Here is a 20,083-nt window from a genome sequence, read left to right on the forward strand (position 1 = left end):
TCTACTCAGCTATCATACTCATTAAACTCCAGTGGTTCTGTATCACCTCCAGGATCAAATATAAGATCCTCTTTTTGATGTTCAAAGACCTTCATAACCTGCCCCCACCCCCACCTCACCCTTCCAGTCTGTTTACACCAGACACCCCACCCTCTACCACACAGCCCACTGATACTGGCCTGCCAGCTGCTCCCCACGTAAGAAACTTTATGTCTTAGCTCCAAGCACTTTCAATGACTGTCCCCCACACCCAGAATGCTCTCCTTTCTCGGCTCCTCCTTCCTGGCTTTCCTGGTTTTCTTCCAGTCTCACCTAAAATCCCATCTTCTGTAACAAGCCTTTCCTTAATTCTCATGCCTTTCATCTGATGATTATTTCACATTTATCTTGTACAGATCTTGTTTGTATATAATTGTCTGCATGTTCTCTCCCCTTTTAGACTGTGAGCTCCTTGTGAGCAGGGACTGTCTTTTACCTTTCTTTGTATCTCAGTGTTTAACACAATGCCTGCATTAGAAGATTAATGTATTATGTGTTAGAAGGTTAATAAATCAATTATCTGTCTGCGTCTGTCTATCTATCATATCTCTACCTATTGATTTATAGGTGATCAGAATACCTTATATAAAACCAGGAGTATGTGAGGTTCCAATGACTTAATAGATATAAAACACTTTGCAAACCTTAAAGTGCTATATAAATGCCAGTTATTACTGTTATTAGCCTACAGTACCCAGGCCTCCAGCTTGGTGTTAACTTCATTCCCTGAGTCTTCCACTGCACTCCTACTGAGCTCAAGCAGTATTTAATGGAGCAATATAAGAGAGTTCTGGTAAATGTTTAACAACCAGTTCTGGGGGGGAGGGAAGAGTATATATATACCTTTAAGTTTAATCTGCAATATTAATATTTTCTTAAGTCTAGAAATCAACACAACAATAAAGCAAGCCCTGATTTGTAGCAATCACTGATTTCTGAGATGTGAATGCCCACACTAAAAATTTAACAATGGGCTCATCAAACCACCTTTGGAAAACGAGTGGATAGGAATTTACCAGTACCATCTTAATACTATCTTACACTTGTATCATGACATACAAATCCCTTTCAAATAGGATCATGGGTCCTATGGTAGAAAGAATCTCAGAGGTCATCTACTGCACCATCACCCTCCCTCATTTTACAGATGAGGAAACTGAGGACAAGGGAGGTTAAGTCACTTACTCAAGGTCACACAAGTAAATCAGAGACAGGATTTACACTCAAGTTCTCTGACTCCAAAATTAGTGTGTGTGTGTTTCTCCATATACCCACCTTTACCACATCTATTGTCTCACTAAAGCCTCACAACATTCTTGTGAGACAGCTGGTGAATGATTTAGATGGAATTCCAACGAGGGGTTCAAGGCTGGTGCTTGTGCTCACTCCCTAGAATCAGGGTGGTTGTACTCATTCTGACATTTGGTCTTAAGCCATAAGAAAAGGTACCTTGTGAGTTGGCTGTTACTAAAGTTCCCTTTCTTCCCAGCAACAGCTGTGTGTATTTAGAGTCTTTGGGTTAAATCCACATGGAGCAATGAGAAAGAGAGGAAACCTGGGTTCTTCTAGTCTGAGGGATGGTTCAGAATCTACTAACATATTTGTGGAAAAGGAGGGGTTACATTCCAGCAGGACTTTAATTATTAGAACCAAGAGTTGAAATACTTTTTACCAGACTGGTGAAAGGCATAATTCATACCTTATGGGTGGAGTAGCTTACAGCTGTTTGCCTGTCCTGAGCAGAGCCAAGACAGAGTAAATAGTGTAATTACTCTGAGGGTCTCAGAAGAGTGTGTTTTGCAGTGCTCCTCTCCATAGTGCCCTCTCTTCATCCGCAATAAAACAGAATGTTTATTGGGTCTAGATGTTTTTGTTTGCTTGTTTGTTTTGCAAGGCGAAGAGTAGACTCTGAAATTTCCACTGAGTTCTGATCGATACACACAGTATCGTCTCTGAACCAAGAACTGAGAGAGTGTTCTCAAAGGATGTGCCTAAAGATTGGATTCTCCTAGGCAGGGTGAGTTCAGATGCGAGGGCACCAGATTTCTGGGTGCAGTCAAAAAGGACGGATACAGCTTGCCATACTCTATGCTGAGTTATTGGCTCTGTTCTTGGTTTTGCTATGATACGACCTGAATAAGGCATTTGGCTACACTCTATAAAACAAAACTACAAAAACAAATCTTATTTTTCCAATGACTTATAATATTATTTTAGAAGTGTGTTGACTTCTTTCCTGATGGACCTTTAATTGGCAGTAATCCATGATATTTTGGCTTTAAGTTTCTCTCTGCTCGGCCTCTCTGTCAAGAAGTTAATGAGTTGTACTAAGGCTCTTAAACACAACAAAAAGATTCCTGCTTTGAGAAATAAATAAATATATATATATATATATATATATATATATATATATATATAAAGACTAGAAAGTCTAAAACTGGCCTGTGGCATGGTTTTTTTCTATTCATATTTTGAATTTATGACCTAGAAGAGGAAAGATAAAGGAGAGAGAGGTGTAGAGAAAAGGCTATTGGAAGTCTTCCCTGAATTAACAAGGAATCACTCTTTCGGAAGAAGGTCTAACTAAATAGCAAGAGCTGATTCTGGAATCTTAAAGAGGAAGCCATATCATCATCAACTTTGTTGATACAAAAAAGATGAAGGTAGCACCTATACCATTCTAGCTGTGAAAGGTTACCTAGGAAACCATGGATAGACCAAGGCAATCCCAGATGCCTATTGTAAAGGAAAGGAATAAAAGTTTTACTTAATGTAGAAAGAAAGACTAAGGGTAAGTTAAACAATGTTTGATGACAGTTGAGTTTAATGGCAGATGATACTTAAGTTGTACCTAGGTGTTTGTATATATTTATATGTTTCTTTTTTCTCTCTCTAGATTTAAGTTTGTAAACAAAAGTGCCAATTAGAAACCATTAGTTATTTATATTATTTTAATAAATAGGTATATTTTTATAGGAAAATGTGACTAGATAATCTAGATTATATGGTATTGCAACTTCTTTCAGTTCTTCATGCCTAAGAAGAGACACCCTGCTTAGGTTTACACACCTAATAACAAGCACCATCTTTCAACCAGTGGTACCTGCCCAAATTCCAAGCAAAATATCTAAGAGGAAAGAAATAAGCAGACTCTAGAGTATTGACCTTGAACTTTTAGAACTATTAACTGGCTGCAAACATTACTCAGTGTTCTAAGTGACAATATCACAAAGGAATAGTTGAACAGTAAATAAACAGGTTTTACCATATGTATAACCATCAGAGACTTTAAGTATCAAAATCTTAATCAAGAAAAGCATATGATTAATTAAATCTACAGCTATCACAGAGGGCAGCAAAGTCCTGGCTGTCTGAGAACTGCAGTGGTTCACTTGTAAGTATTAGTGCTGAGAGCTGAAGAAATAATTGAACTGACTAGGGAAAGCTAATGATAAGGGAGGGACCCAGAGTTCAGGGAAAGGGTGTATTGAGGAACCAAGGTGTTGGATTTGTGAAGAGAAAGAACTTAGTCAAGGACCAGAGGCCAAGTTGTTGAAATCAAAAGCATGGAGCTGAGCAAAAATAAATAAGCTACATGGGAAACATCAGAGTGAAGATTAGGAACCAGAGGTAAGTTAAAATGATGGTAGTTCCAGATGAAGGCTAGAGAGTGTTACTAATGAGATGAAGTGTCTGGTGACAGGACCTTGGGTAAATTAACTCCTTTTGACCAGATATGGGGACATGATGGTCCTGCCCACTTCAGTGTTTTAAAGAGCTCACTCTTCCATGGGCCTGGGGATGATTGTGCTGGAGTGTAGATGAATGGTTTGACCAAAAAACATGGACAGAATAGTTCTGCTCCAAGTATTTGAAATTTGAAGCTTCAAAATACCACTATCTTTGACATTAGACATGAGATTAGAATCTTTCCTAAGAATTCTTTATTTGAGAAAATCCAAAATGTGACATTCAAGAGTATATATGTCATGACATTGCTTTTGACAAGTCCAAATCCATTATGGCCATGAGCTATATAAGAATATGGGCAGAAAGGGGGCGTGGATGCCAAATCTAGAGCCATTATCTTCAGTTTTAAGACTTTTTTCCCACCCTTTGAGAGTGAACTCAGGTAAATCTTACACTTACCTTGAGCTAACATTCAAGTCATTTCCTTGTATCCATCTACTTACCGTGGTCCAAGCACAACACTTAATTCCTCTCCTTTTCCCTAGATCACTTCCTGCATTTTTAACAATATATCATTGAATTGAAAGACCTAGTGCTTTCTTTTGTATGCTTACTTGGAGTTTCCCAAGCATTTGTAAGTGACACATTTTCTGTAAATGTTTGAGAATAAAAAAAGTGCATTTTTTTCAGAGTTTAAAATTCATTACTCAGAGATGGTGTGTATATGTGTGCACGTGTGTGTGTGTGTGTGTGTGTGTGTGTGTGTGCCTATATGTAGGTGCATTTGTATGCATGGGAATGCACCTCTGTGTTGGGATCAAGGATTCAGCTACATGAAGAAAAGTGCTGCCTGGTTAAAGCTAAGACTTTTTTTACCTTACCAAAAGAGAACAATGGATCTTAGGATACTAAGTCCTAGGATTGAAGAATGTTAGGAGTGGGAAGGGACTTAAGAGATAAGCTTGTCCATTTAACAGATGAGGAAAGGAAGATCCTAGAGGCTAAATTACATTAAACCTCTGTCCTGGAATCTAAAGTCCTTCTTCTGATATTCTTTGTTGTTGTGCAGTTGTTTTAGTCATGTCTAGCTCTTCATGACCCCACTTGGGGTTTTCTTGGCCAAGATACTGAGGTGGTTTGTCATTTCCTTTTCTAGTTCATTTTACAGATGAGGAAACTGAGGCAAACAGGGTTAAGTGACTTGCCCAGGGTCACACAGCTAGTAAGTGCCTGAGGCCAAATTTGAACTGGTTCTTTTCTATCCACTGTGCTACCTAGCTGCCCTGTAGAGTCCTGGGTTCAAATTTCAGCCTTGTAATCTACTACCTGGGTGATGCCAGGCAAGTCATCTAATCCATTCCATTTCAGTGAATATCAAAAACAACTGCATTCAGGCCACTGTGCTTGGGCCACATTAAGTAGATACGTACAAGGAGATGACTTGAATATTAGTCCAACGTAAATATAAGATTTATCTGAGCTCACTCCCAGCAGGGGGGAAAGAAAGTCTCAATACTGAAGATGCTGGCTCTAAATTTGGCATCCACACCCCTTTCTGCCCACATGCAGAGAACCCTGCAATTTCCTCTTCATGTCTGGCTAAGCACTCTCATATATAAAAAAAAAGAGAGAAGCTTTGTGAAGGCAGAGATGTGAAGCACTCTTACATCTCTCCCAGCTCCTGGCTTAAAAGAGGCATCATACATGGCTATACAATATAGTCATGCACCAGAAAATGCTAAATCTTTCCCACTTTCTCTCTATTCTCCATCACATTTCTCTGTCTCTGTCTCTCTCTTTTCTTCCTTCCCTTCCCTCCCTTCTTCCCTCCTTTCCTTCATTCCTTTATTTTCTTTCTTTCATCTTCCTTATTTTCTCCTTCCTCTCCTTTTTTCCTTTCCTCCCCTCCTTCTTTTCTTCCTTCCTTCCTTTCATCTTTCCCCTCTTCACCCCCCTCCTTGCCTTCATCCTTCCTTCCCTCCTTCCCTCTCTCCTTTCATCCCTCCCTCCTGCTCTCTTCTTTCTTTCAGGCTTCTGGCATTATCTCAGAATAAACAGGAGCTTTTTCAGATGGCAGCCTTGAATGATTCTGGTGGAGATAGAGGCTTCTTGTGAATTCTATTTGCTTGTGGATTTTGTGTAGAAACTGCAAATTCCACAGACCTGGAGAGCCATCAGACAAGCTTACATTTCTTCCCCAACTATCCATCCAGGTTACACCCAACAGTCTTTGATTGAAGATAAAAAAAAATGCATTTTCTTTTTAAGAGTACAAAGGAGGCTAGAATTAGGAGAATTAGCTTCCAGGAGAAGTTCACTCTGAGGAATTAATCAAGTGGGAAAGGACCTCAGTGGTAATCTAGTCCAGGGGTTTCTAACCCCTTGGGATCTTTAGACAGATTTCAAAGGGTCCATGAACTTTAATGGTGACAAAAAATTACATCTTTATTTTCACTAATTGATAACTGAAATGCAGTGTTTCCTTTAATTATTTTTTTAAATTATTCTGACAAAGAGCCATGACATACAAAAGATCAATAGCCCCAGTCCTAATTCAGTCTTTGTTTTTCTCAAGAGGAAAAAGAGTCCAGAGAGCAAATGACCTGTGCAAATGCACACAGTGGTAGGACAGATCTGGATCCCAGATCTAGGGAGGCAGATCAATGCAGCAGAAAAAGAGTGGGATTTGGAGTCAGAGAACGTGGGATCAAACCCCCTCTTGGCCACTTACTATCAATACCACCATGAGCATGTTATTTAACCTCCCTAGGTTTCAGTATCCTCATCTGTGAAGTGCAGGGTTGGAGAAGATGAGTTCTGAACCCTGAGTCTATGTTCTGGGTTCCCTAGCTTTTCATTCATTACCCAGGGTTCTTTTGGCTACACTGCCTCACTTTGAGACCAGTCTGATCCAACTACTACAGCCAGTGACTGCAGGATCCAGGCTCAGGTTTGGCAAAACGTCCAAGCCGTCAGGCATGTGAACATTTCAGAAGAAATCAGGAAAGAACATTTTGGAATCATGTCGCCCACAATCAGTTTGGGTGTTCCTAAAAATCACAGCTGAGAGACATCCACAAGTAGGTTGTGCAGCAGTTATTCCTCCTACCTCTTAAATGGAGTCCAAATTTTCAGGAAATATCCGTATCTGACTGTGCTGTGTACAGTCTTTCTCCATTGTTAGTATGGACAATATACCAAAAGGAAATTTACTGACAGTGGGATCTTGGGCCATTCTCCTAACCCATGGAAGCTCCAGGTTTTTTTTTTTTTTTTAAGTATTTTAAAGGTCCCTTCTGGTGCCAAATTCTAGGACTGTGTGATTTAAAGATAGGTTCTGAAGCCTCCTGATTGTATTGTCATCTAATTCACATCTCTCCATCTTCTCAGCCACTAGATATTATGCCTGTTACTCAGCACACAAAATGTCCTCTTGCTCCATTGCAAACAAGGGAAGCAGGCTAGCCGATGGAGAGAACTGGAAGTGGGGGAACATTAGGGGTTATAGCTAATACTATTGAGAGAGAACCAGGATATTTGTAATCTATACTTCTCTGAGCCATAGTTCCAAAAGTTTTGTACAACAGAGGAAGGATATATTAAGTGCCTACTATGTGCCAGGCACAGTGCTAAACACTTTACAAATATTATTTTGTTTGATCCTTACAACAACTCTCTGAAGTAGGTACTTATATTATCCCTGTTTTATAGCTAAGGAAACTGAAGAAGAGATTAAGTGACTTGGTCAGATACCTAGTAAGTGTTTGAGATCACATTTGAACTCAGATCTTTCTGACTCCAGGTCCAGTGCATTATCCACTATGTTACTTAGTTGCCTTAGGGATTTTGCTTCATTCAACACAGTAGCTCTTTTTTGATATGCCAGGGTGGTTTGTCTTATCTACTCAGGTCTTTGAAAGGGGCACTGATATGCTTTTTGAAAAACATTGGATTTGGAATCAAAGCATCTGAGTTTGGGGTGTGTGGGGTATTTAGGGATGACTATCCCTCTGGTGTGAGGGCTTGCTGAGCCCTTTTCAGGGCTGCTCGCCTACCTTTGGTGTCTAGCTTCATTCATTTTTCTTTTTTTTTATGGTAATTTTTTATTTTTTTTTTGTTTTCAACATTTACTTCCACAAGATTTTGAGTTCCAAATTTTCACCCCATCTTGCCCCTCCCCCCACCCCAGGATGGCATGCATTCTAAACACCCCTTCCCCTAGTCTGCCTTCCCTTCTATCTCTCCCCCACTTCTCTTATCCCCTTCCCCTTCAATTTTCCTGTAGAGCAGGATGGATTTCTGTACCCCATTTCCTGTATTTCTTATTTCCCAGTTGTATGTGAAAACATTTTTTAAACATGTGTTTTTAAAGTTTTGGGTTCCAAATTTTCTCCCTCCCTCCCTCCCCACCCACCCTCATTGATAAGGCAAGCAACTAAATATAGGTTATATATGTACAGTTATGCAAAACACTTCCATAGTAGACATGCTGTGAAAAACTAACTCTATTTCCCTTAATCCTATCCTGCCCACCCATTTATTCTATTCTTTCTTTTGACCCTGTCCCTCCTCAGAAGTATTTGCTTCTGATTACTCCCTTTCCCAATCTGCCCTCCTCTCTATCATCCCCCTACTCTCTTGTCCCCTTCACCTCCAATTTCCCTGTAGGATAAGATAGATTTCCACACCCAATTGAGTGTGTATGTTATTCCCTCCTTAAGTCAAATCCTATGAGAATGAGATTCACTCATTCCCTCTCACCTTCCCCTGTTTCCCCTCCAATGTAAGAGCCTTTTCTTTTCTGTTTTTTTTTGTGTGTGTGTGGGATAATTTACCCCGTTCTACCTCTCCCTTTCTCCTTCTCCTAGTATATTCCTCTTTCAGTCCTTAATTTTATTCTCCAGATATGACCCCTTCATTTTCAACTCACCCTGTGTCCTCTATCTATCTACCTATATCTATATGTACATACATATAATTTTTTCCCTCCAACTACCCTAATATTGACAAAGGTCTCATGAATTACAAATGTCATCTTTCCATGCAGGAAAGTAAACAGTTCAACCGTAATAAGTCTTTTATGATTTTCTCTTTCCTGTTTACCTCTTCATGTTCCTCTCAAGTCTTGTATTGGAAAGTCAAATTTTCTATTCAGCTCTGGTCTTTTCATCAAGAATGCTTGAAAGTCCTCTATTTCACTGAATGACCATTTTTTTCCCCTGCAAGATTATGCTCAGTTTTGCTGGGTAGGTGATTCTTGGTTGTAATCCTATCTCCTTTGCCCTCCAGAATATCATATTCCATGCCCTGCGGTCCCTTAATGTAGAAGCAGCTAAATCTTGTGTTATCCTGATTGTGTTTCCACAATACTTGAATTGTTTCTTTCTGGCTGCTTGTAATATTTTCTCCTTGATGTGGGAACTCTGGAATTTGGCTACAATATTCCTAAGAGTTTTCCTTTGGGGACCTCTTTCAGGAGGAGATTGGTGGATTCTTTCAATTTCTATTTCGCCCTCTGGTTCTAAAATATCAGGGCAGTTTTCCTTGATAATTTCTTGAAAGATGATGTCTATGCTCTTTTTTTGATCATGGCTTTCAGATAGTCCAATAACTTTTAAATTCTCTGTCCTGGATCTATTTTCCAGGTCAGTTGTTTTCCAATGAGATATTTCACATTGTTTTCTAATTTTTCATTCTTTTGGATTTGTTTTACAGTGTCTTGATTTCTCATAAAGTCACTGGCTTCCAAATTGCTCTATTCCAATTTTGAAGGAAGTATTTTCTTCAGTAATTTTTTGGACTTTCTTTTCCATTTGTCCAATTTTGCTTTTTAGGGCATTCTTCTCTTCATTGGCTTTTTGGACCTCTTTTGCCATTTGGGTTAGGCTATTTTTTAAGGTGTTATTTTCTTCAGTATTTTTTTGGGTCTTCTTTAGCAAGCTGTTAACTTGCTTTTCATGATTTTCTTGCATCACTCTTAGTTTTTCCTCTACTTCTCTTACTTGCTTCTCAAAATCCCTTTTGAGCTCTTCCAAGACCTGGACCTGATTCATATTTTTCTTGGAGGCTTTGGGTGTAGGAGCTTTGGCTTTGTTGTCTTCTTCTGGTTGTATGTTTTGATCTTCTTTGTCACCAAAGTAAGATAATATAGTCTGACTCTTTTTGTGCTGCTTTCCCATGATCTCAACCAATTACTTGAGTTTTAAACTCTTTGTTAAGTTAAAAGTCTGCTTCCAATGTGAAGAGTGTACTGTCCCAAGCTTCGGGGGTTTGTACAGCTGTTTTCAGAGGTACTTCTAGGGACCTGTAAATTTTCAGTTCTTCCAAGGTGGTATGATAAGGGGTGAGGTGTTTTCTCTCCACCTCCACAACAAGCTCCACTGCACCAGTGCTCCTCACTGCCCCAGGACCGCCCGTCAGAACTGTGACCCAGATCCAAGCACAGGCAAAGCAAGAGATTCCTGCCTCAGAACTGGCAAAGAGATCTCTGCAGTCCCCCTCTGATCAGTCACTTGATTCCCCCTCAGTCTGTGGGCCAGAAGCTCACGAAACTCATGAAAAAGCTGCGGCCCGGGGCCATGCTCAAGACTTAGGGCTGAGACCTAGCTCCTCTCTCACCACAGTCACAGACTTTTCCCCCTGACCTTCTACGTTGTCTTTGGCGTTCAGGGTTTGAGAAATCTGGAAACCGCCACAGCTACCCACGATTCAGTCCTCTGAGGCCTGCTCCAGGGTCTCTGCAGCCTGCGCGTCCATGCTGAACTGCGCTCTTCTCCCCCGCCCGGCGTGATATGCCTTTCTGATCAACCATCCAGGCTGTCTTTGGCTGGAAATTTGTTTCACTCTGTCTTTTTGTGGGTTCTGCTGCTTTAGAATTTGTTTAGAGCCTTTTTTTTAGATATTTGGAGGGCTTTGGGAGAGACCTCAAGACAGTCACTGCTTTCCCTCCGCCATCTTGGCTCTGCCCGCCTACCTTCATTCATGTTTCACCTGTGGCTCCAAGAAGCTGTAGCACGCATGCAGCCACACCCTGGTAAAACTCTCTTGCAGACAAGTTAAACTAGGCTGAAGGTAACAGATAAGCCTTAAGCCTATTGGTGAGTTAGGGGGGTTTCTACCCCAAGCATATGAAGACTTCCCTCAACAGAATGGGCAGATGAGAACAATTTGTTCCAATGGCTATGAAGATGGCTGAAGCAAGTATGTTGGAGCACTTTGAGGTTGGTCAGACATTGAAGATACCCAGGTCATCCACTGCTTCCTGGGCCATCACCAGTCATCCTGACTTTTGTCTTACCACTGGACTCCAATAACTCTAGAAGAGAAAGTGAGGCTGACAACTTTTTTCCAGCTCTGCCTCATTTAAATCCAATTCACATACAAGTCAAGACATCACTCCATGATGCATTGGTCCTCTTCAAAAACAAAGGATGAACAACAGCAATGACTGAATTTGAATCTCAGCTCTGCCACTTAACTATATCTGTGACTTTAAGCAAGCTGCCTAACTTCTCTGGACATCTACTGTCTATTTTTGTAAAATGACCAGACAAGACTAGATGATCTCTAAGGTCTCCACAAATATGAGATTGGGAGGTATGGAAAATCAGTCATAGTTCTAGAAAGTATCTGGGAGTTTCAGTAAACACTAAATTCAATATGAACCAGCAGTCTAATATGGTAGCCAAAAAAAGCTAATACATCTTAGGCTGCATTAGAACCGGAATAACTTCCAAGAATAGAGAGATGAAAATCCCACTGTCCTTTGTCTTTGTCAGACCTCAACTAGAATATTGTATTAGGCTCTGGCCATTGCTATTTAAGAAGGTCAATGTCTAGAGAAAGGCAACCAGGCAGATGAAGGGGGCCTTGAGTCCATGTTATATGAACTCAAGTTGAAGGATAATAATTGGTATGTTTATAGAAAAGAAGTTTGGTTTTGTTCTTGTGGGAGATTGGGAAAAGGGGGAGTCATGACAGTTGTGTTCAAGCTGTCCAAACATGGAATAAACTGCCTCAGGAGGTGATGGGTTCCTCTTCCATGGAGGTCTTCAGGCAAAGACTGGACAACCTTGCTGTGGGGATTCCTTCGTGTGTGGGTGTGATTGCTGAGGTCCTTTCCATCTCTCAGACTTTGTTTTTTTTTTTTTTGTGAGGCCTTGGGTCATGACCCACAGAGGGGAGACAGAGACCCTGAGATACCACAAGGCTACTGCCTGGGAAGCTAACATTGTAGGGAGGGAGCAGGAAAGGAACCAGATAGCTGGTAGTTTTCTATTTTAACTACTTTTTCTTGTTAATTAGGTGCTAAGCTCTTTAGTTTCTGTGAGTGCAAGTATTATTAGTAAACTCCAAATAGTTACCCTAAGTTAAATCCCTGATTGCTCCACCCTATTTTTAGTTTGGCTTATGACCCTAGACGTGGTAACTTCCATAGAAAGTGACTAGGTAATCCATTCCCAAGGAATTAGGACCTATTTTTCCTGCAAATGACCTCACATTTGGTTTCCAGATTGCTGATATTAAACACTGGTTCTATATAGAATCATACAGTCCTGGAACAGATAACAAACTTATTCTCAAATCTCAGAATGAATGGTAGACAGAACAAAAGTCCATTTTGCTTACTGGTCCATGGGGGAAAAAAAAAGAATTTTTCTTTTCTTTGTGATTAGAAGCTATGCTAGGATTTGTTATCTATTAGAAAGGACCTAGAGAATCATATCAAAATAAACAAATATATATATATATATAAAATACAGAATAAGTATGTTTGCATTTTCAAATTACTGAGAAACTAAGATATGAGACAGTGCACAAAAGGGACTTTTGGAAATATAAAGAAATTTCCTCCTTTTCAAGCAAGTTAGTGATACAAGGCATAACATAACTAGTTGGATAATGTAAGGGTTAAATGATTATGAAGACAGCATTACAGAGGATGAAAACAGGGCAGAATCCAATTAGTTGATGAAAAATTTTATTTCAGGAGGAAAGAGATCATTGGATCTAAAATTATTTAGGAAGGTATCAGTGAAGGAGGACAGAGTTCAAATGAGCCCTGAAGAATAATCAGAATTTGGAGAATAAAAAAGGCTTGGAGACTGGGGAAGAAAATGGGGAAGAAGAATTAGAGAAATCCACTAACCTTCCACAGTATTAGAGAAAGTGTGGTATAGTGGATAGAGTACTAGCCTTGGAGCAGAACTATGTGGGTGTAAATCTTGTCCAGAATTTCTGTCACCATGGGCAAGACATTTAATCTCTCTGCTTTAGTTTTCCTATTTAAAAAAAAATGGAGTGAATATCTACCTCAGGGGGTCATTGTGAGGATCAGTGAGATCATGGGCATAAACTGTTTTTATAGATGTCATTTGTTATGCTGTTGCTGTTCCTATTAATGCCTCAGTCCCAGCCTGGGCCAGAATTGGGAAAACATTTTGTTCCTTCAGGACATTAAGATTCAGGCAGTAGACTGGCAATAGTGCAGCCTCTCAACTGTATACATGTGCATGTGTGCATTCGCACACGTGGAATAAATCAACAGAAACCTAAAGGACTAAAAATATGGGAATGTGCCCTAACATTATCATACTCTGTGGAGCAAGCTAGCACAAAATAAAATCAGGAAGTTGGTAGGAGCTTTTCTCCTGTGCCTTAGGGGCGGTGCTGGTAGTCACTGTGATGGTGATGGTGGAGCCGAGATGTTTCATGATGCTCCTGAAATCATACCAACTATGTGGTTGCTGATCCTGGCTAGGAATGATTTAGGTAAAAATGAGAGCAGAGTCCACTAATACACAGCTAAATACATGGGAAACTCGAGATAATTCAATCAGATGGCTTATCTCTATGTCTCCCTCCTACCCCTTCCCCACAGCTAGAGAGGGACCTCTTAGACTAGAACCCCAAATAAAAATGATCCTCAAGAATCTGATGTGAGGGTAGGATTGGAGAACTGGGAGCCAAGAATCACTGTTGTGGCAAGTCCAGAGCAATGAACCCAGGGCAGGCTGTTAAGTCAGGTAAAGGACGCAGATTGGTGAAGGTTTCCAACCCCTTTGACCTCAGCCTAGTGGTGCCTGTTTACAGCTAGCTGCTGTAAACACATACCAGATTTTCCCTGAGTAGGCTACCTGCTCTTTGGAGGCAAGGATTATGTTCTACTCATATTTGTATTCCCCCCTCAGAACCCAACACACGAGTCCAGTACCACATGCATAGTGGGCCCTGCCACTCAATAGGTTTATGAAATGTAATTCAATGAAAGATGTACACCTTAATGTCTGATCATGGAGCAGAGATAGCCGAGGAGTCTCAAAGGCTATTCTTTCAGAAGATATATGCTAGCAGGTTTTTACCAAGCCAGAAAGATTTCAAGTATGGCTCAGTAATCTATGACTCCATAGATCTATTGTTTGAGGACCAGTCTGCTTAAGTTGAAGAGGTGCGTCATCTGGCGGTCCATAGGTGGGCAATAGCAACTCTGAAAGACTTACCAGGGCATGGAGGGAAGTAGTCTGTGTATGGGGAGGGAAGAACCACTGATAAAATCATAGATAATTTATGCTAAAAGTATTAGAATATTTATATTCATTAAATCCTTATAATCCTGAAGAAGAAAATGTCACATTTACAGGACATTAAGAAAGCTGAAGAAGTCAGCATGTGGCTGAATCTGGCTTGAGTTTGTTAAAAATCTCTCTTCTTGTTCCAGTTACAGCTGCCCCTGTAAGACTTCCAGTACCAAGAGGGTCCCTAAATACTAAGGTAATCCCTTTCCCTCTTCATAAAGCAGTCTAACATGCCTTACTCTATCTTAGGGTTAGCGGCACACCTGAATCTCTGAATTGTGTGTTTTCTAGTAGTTTCCATTAGTGGGCACTGTGGGTAGTATTGGTACCAATGTGCCACAAAATTGTCTAGCGGAGCTGGCAATAATTCTCTCATAAAGTTACAGGAGTGAGAAATGCCAAGGTCAAGACTGATCATCAAGAGAGGACAGAATTAGGGAGAAAAAAAAGAATGTCTGATGTGGCATGGGAGTTATGAGATCCATACAATAAAACTGGCATAAAACACTATACTTCATTCACTGTCATGGGAGCAAAAGATAGAAGGGCCTTTGAAGTCATGCAGCCCAGCCTCTCATTTTACATTTGAGGAAACTGAGGCACAGAGGTGAAGTGACACATCTAAGACCACATAGTAATAGAGTCAAGATTTGTACCTAGGTCCTTTCATTACAAATAGAACACTGTGCAGGCTCTACTGCAGCAGCGGACTTTGCCCGCAAAGCCATAGAAACCTCTGGATACTCATCTACCCCTGGATTACTTCTCACAATGAAAATACCCTCTGTTCCTGTGACCTCTTCCTCTAATTGGCTTGTTTCTTCCAGAGCCTCCCTCACTTTCAAGGAGGAAGCCTAGGTGGATTACCTCTCAGCTCCTCTCTAGACTGCCACGCTGACTCATCTCCACCATTCCCCCATGTAGGGTAACTTCACCCTCTCCCCACCCCCTCCTACAGCTCCCTACTGAAAGACAGGGACTGTCTTTCTTTTTGCTTATATTTATACTCCCAGGCTTTAACACAGCACTTAACACACAGTAAGTGCTTACTATAAATGCTTGGTAATTGACTGTTGCCAGACTGAGAGACTGACTTTCTGTTATACCATCCTGCTTCCCAAAGGCAGGGAGATCTTTTAATCTCTCCACCAGTTCACTAAGTATGTGGAACTAGGGTTGGAGGGAAATGTCAGGGGTTACACACCACAACCTGATAGCAGGCTTTCACAGGACCTCAACCTTCTGACTTCTGGAATTCTTCTAGCTCAAATTATCCTGCACTTAGGAAGGAATGGCAGTTTCTGAAGATTACACAGAGGACCAATGATGGAGGGGCCAAAGTTACCAAGGAACTGAACCCACCCCCGTGCCCCAAGGGAACTCCCATAGATCCCACATAAGTAGATCGAGGCTGTGCCATGGGTCAGATTGGCACGGGTGCTCAGCTGCCATAAGCTCCTTCCTTCCTTACTGTGAAGAGTCCAGACCCTTTCTCTCTGCATCTGAAGCCTCCCATGAGATCCTACTCCTTCTATTTCTGCCAGGGAGTTGAGGCTGAGGGATGGAGAAAGGTGAGGGAGGATCAGGAAGCACCCCTAACACACATTTTCCCTGGTCCACTATTGGTTGGATAGGCTAGCCTCATTTGTTAATTTTTTAATTTTTTTAGGCAATGGGGGTTAAGTGACTTGCCCAGGGTCACACAGCTAGTAAGTGTCAAGTGTTTGGTCTGAGGTCGAATTTGAACTCAGGTCCTCCTGACTCCAGGGCCAGTGCTCTATCCACTGTACCACCTAGGTGCCCCTTTGTTGACTTTTGATTTGAATATTGTCTTTACTGACAAAAAAAGGGATGTGTTTAAGTAGGATTAGCACTTGAAATTCCCATATTTTGGACATTGCTTTGAGATATCCTTCTGTGTCCCACTTCATTTGGGAAAGCTCTGCTTGATTGTGACCTTACGGAAGTAGGCTGTTGTACTTCTTGATCTGCACTGTGAAGGCAGCTGAGCTAGGGAAAACGCAGATGTGTTTGTGCCTGCTGCCCAGCTGTTAACAGATCAACAACACTGATTTCACCCAAACCCAAAAGAAACTGAAGGGGAGCTCCAGTGAAGGGAAATGAGGAAGTCCCCTACTAAATTCAATGGGATGGCACGGGATTTGGAAATCTGTTAGGTATGAGAGGATAAAAAAGGAACATACAAATTTTTCCCCACCAGTCAGCATTTTTATTCCAACCACTTTATCTAGGCATTCCTAGAACAACATTGCTCTATCTGCTATTTCACAATCATATTATTCAGTCATTATAATGAAACCCCACCATTGCTCCTTAACCCAGGTCTGTAATGATGTCCTTAGGTCAAGATCAGTCCTACTTATCCCCCAGCTCATCCTATCTTTTCTGCCTCCTTCTCTCTCCCCTCCCTCACCCCCTCCACCAAAACAGGTACAACAGCCTACTTCCGTAAGGTCACAATCAAGCAGAGCTTTCCCAAATGAAGTGGGACACAGAAGGATATCTCAAAGCAATGTCCAAAATATGGGAATTTCAAGTGCTAATCCTACTTAAACACATCCCTTTTTTTGTCAGTAAAGACAATATTCAAATCAAAAGTCAACAAAGGGGCACCTAGGTGGTACTGACAATGGTCAGTCTCTAGACCTTAGTCTAGGTAGCAGCTTAGGCTCTTTGACCTTCCTCCCCAGCAGGTTTCAGTTAAAAATGCGGGCCTATGGGACCAACTGCTCCTAGTTCTCAGGGAAATGACTTAATGAATTTTATTAGGTGAAATAACCTAAACTGAAAGCTACCACTTACCTGAGAATCTCACAGCCTGAAGGACCTCTCAGACCTTCTTCTTTTAACCTGCTATGGGCATCTGTACAGCAGTAAAGCCCTATGGGTTGAGCCTTCTCAAGTTCATGCTCTATGAAAATCTGTTTAAGGAACTAAAGATGGTTAGCCTAGAGATCGGAAGACTTTGGGTGGGACATGATAGAGGTCCTTAAGCATTTTAAGGGCTACTGTGTATAGGAGAGATTAGATTTCTGCTTGGCTCCAGAGGGTAGAATTAGGAGTAGTAGGTGGAAGTGACAAAGAGGCAAATCTAAGCTTGTTCAGACATCAGGAGAACTAGAGAAAGGCCACCAGCACATTAGGGAAGCTGGGTGGCACAGTGGATTGAGCTTGGTGTCAGGAGTCAGGAAGACCTGAGTTCAAATCCAGTTTCAGATACTGTGTGGTCCTGGGCAAGTAACTTAACCTTGTTTGCCTCAGTTTTCTCATCTGCAAAATGAGCTGGAGAAGGAAATGGCAAACTACTTTAGTATCTTTGCTAAGAAAACCCCAAAAATTGGTCATGAGGAGTTGAACACAACTGAAAATGACTAAACAACAACACATATAAACCACTTGAGGCAAACTTATTGGAAGACATGGGCAAGGTTAGATAGAAATGGATGGGTTGAGATGTGTATCATTAAAAAGAAGATCCAAATACATGAGATCACAGATCCGTTTGGGTATTTGAGTAAGGAAAAACTTTCTAAAAATTTAGAAATCCCCCAAATTGGACAGGCTACTTTTGAAGGGTGTGGGTTCTCCCTCAGAAAAGACCTTCAAGCAAAACTTGGATAGCTACTTGTTGGGGATGTTTCATTTATTTATTTACTTACTTATTTTGTGAGGCAATTGGGGTTAAGTGACTGACCAGGGTCACACAGCTAGTAAGTGTCAAGTGTCTGATCTGAGACCAGATCTAAACTCAAATACTCCTGAATCCAGGACCGGTGCTCTATCCACTACACTACTTAGCTTCCCCTGTTGGGGATGTTTTAGCAGGGATTATTGTCCTACTATGGCTTGGACTGGATGGGTGCTTGTTCAGATATTGGTGGTCTAAAATAAATCTTTAAGCAAGGACTGATTGCTTGAAGAGACTTGAGTCAGGAAGCCTAATTAGCAAGCTAGGCGATAGTGAGGCAAGAGGTGATGAAGTACCAAACTAGGGAGCTGTGGCTATGTGCATAGAGAGAAGGTGAAAAAAATAGAAAGAACAGAATAGAAAAAATAGAGTGGACAAGATTGGGCAACAGATTGGACATGGGTGAGTAATTCAGATATACAAATATCTTTTTGTACATAATTTTCTGGAATGCATAAAATTCAAAAAGCAAAGTCAAACAATAATGAAATCCTACTCTTGGTTTATTCATGTTATTATATTATATTTTAAATTTATTTTGTCAAATATTTCCTAATTACATTTTAGTCTTCTTCAGCTGTACTAGTACGCCTGCATGTCCCCAGCACCATATATTTGACACCTCTGATGTATGTCATTCTATCATATGAGCACATCATTATTTTGAAATGAATGTTACCTTTTAGAGGCTTGCTAACTTCTGACCTCTATACTGATTTTCTTACTTTAATTTTTACAATATGACAATAAGAATGATTGGACTCTTTTTTTCCTTCCCCCATCCCAGAGCTTGATCTCAACTTTCCCACCGTGCCACCTTCTTCTTTTCCCTTCCTGGCCAGACTTTGAACCTCATCTATCTCTCTTCCAGAAGTAATTCTCTCTCCACTCTGACCCTTAGATTAACTCTCCCCTTTCCACTAGTGGTGAGTCACCTCAATTGAGCTGATTGCTGAAGCATCCTAAGGATTCTAGGGACTTGCCATCTGCCCTGTAACTGCAACAAAAGCACCTCCAAATCTTTACATCCTCACTACAGCTGAACTCTCCTACATGTGTTGACTCTGCCAATTATTAAGCGAATACTTTGAAAGCAAGGACTATTTTCCTTTTCTATTCATCACATAGAAAGTGCTTGACAAATGCTTTTTCATTAATTTATTATTATCAATTAAATATGCACTTAGAAATATTTGCTTTTGTAACATGTAACCTATAATATAAGCATTTTATATCTGACTATCTTTAAGATTAAAAAACATTGAGGCAGAGCCAAGATCGTGAAGGGAAAGCAGTGACTTGCTTGAGCTTTCCCTCAAACCCTTCCAAATACCTATTAAAAAATGGCTCTAAACAAATTCTAAAGCAGCAGAACCCACAAAAAAACAGAGTAAAACAAATTTCCAGCCCAAGACAACCTGGATGGCTGATCTGAAAGGTATATTGCGCTGGGTGGGGAGAGGAGCATAGTTTGGCATGGGCGCGCAGGGCTCAGCGACCCTGGAGCAGACCTCAGAGGACTGAATCGCGGGCAGCTGTGGCAGTTTCCAGACTTCTTAACCCACAAACACCAAAGACAACTTAGGTCAGTGGGAAAAGTCTATGACTGCAGTGAGAGAAGAAGCTAGGCCTCAGCCGCCCCCAGGGCAGCGGTTGCCTCCTGAGCTTCCGGCCCACAGACTGAGGGGGAATTGAGTGGCTGATCAGAGGGGGATTGCAAGGATCTCTTTGCCAATGCTGAGGCAGGAATCTCTTGCTTTGCCCATGCTTGGATCTGGGTCACAGTTCTGAGGGGCGGTCCTGGGGCGAGGACATGGTGGAGCTTGTTGTGGTGGTAGAGAGGAAACACCACGCCCCTTATCATAGCACCTTGGAAGAACTGAAAATTTTCAGGTCCCTAGAAGTATCTCTGAAAACAGCTGTACAAACCCTTGAAGCTTGGGACAGTACATTCTCCACAGTGGAAGCAGACTCTTACCTTAACAAAGAGTTTAAAACTCAAGTAATTGGTTGAGATCATGAGCAAGCAGCACAAAAAGAGTCAGACTATATTATCTTACTTTGGTGACAA

Source organism: Vombatus ursinus, unplaced genomic scaffold (genome assembly GCF_900497805.2).
Source record: "Vombatus ursinus unplaced genomic scaffold, bare-nosed wombat genome assembly UNPS02000577.1, whole genome shotgun sequence".
Classification (NCBI taxonomy): Eukaryota; Metazoa; Chordata; class Mammalia; order Diprotodontia; family Vombatidae; genus Vombatus; species Vombatus ursinus.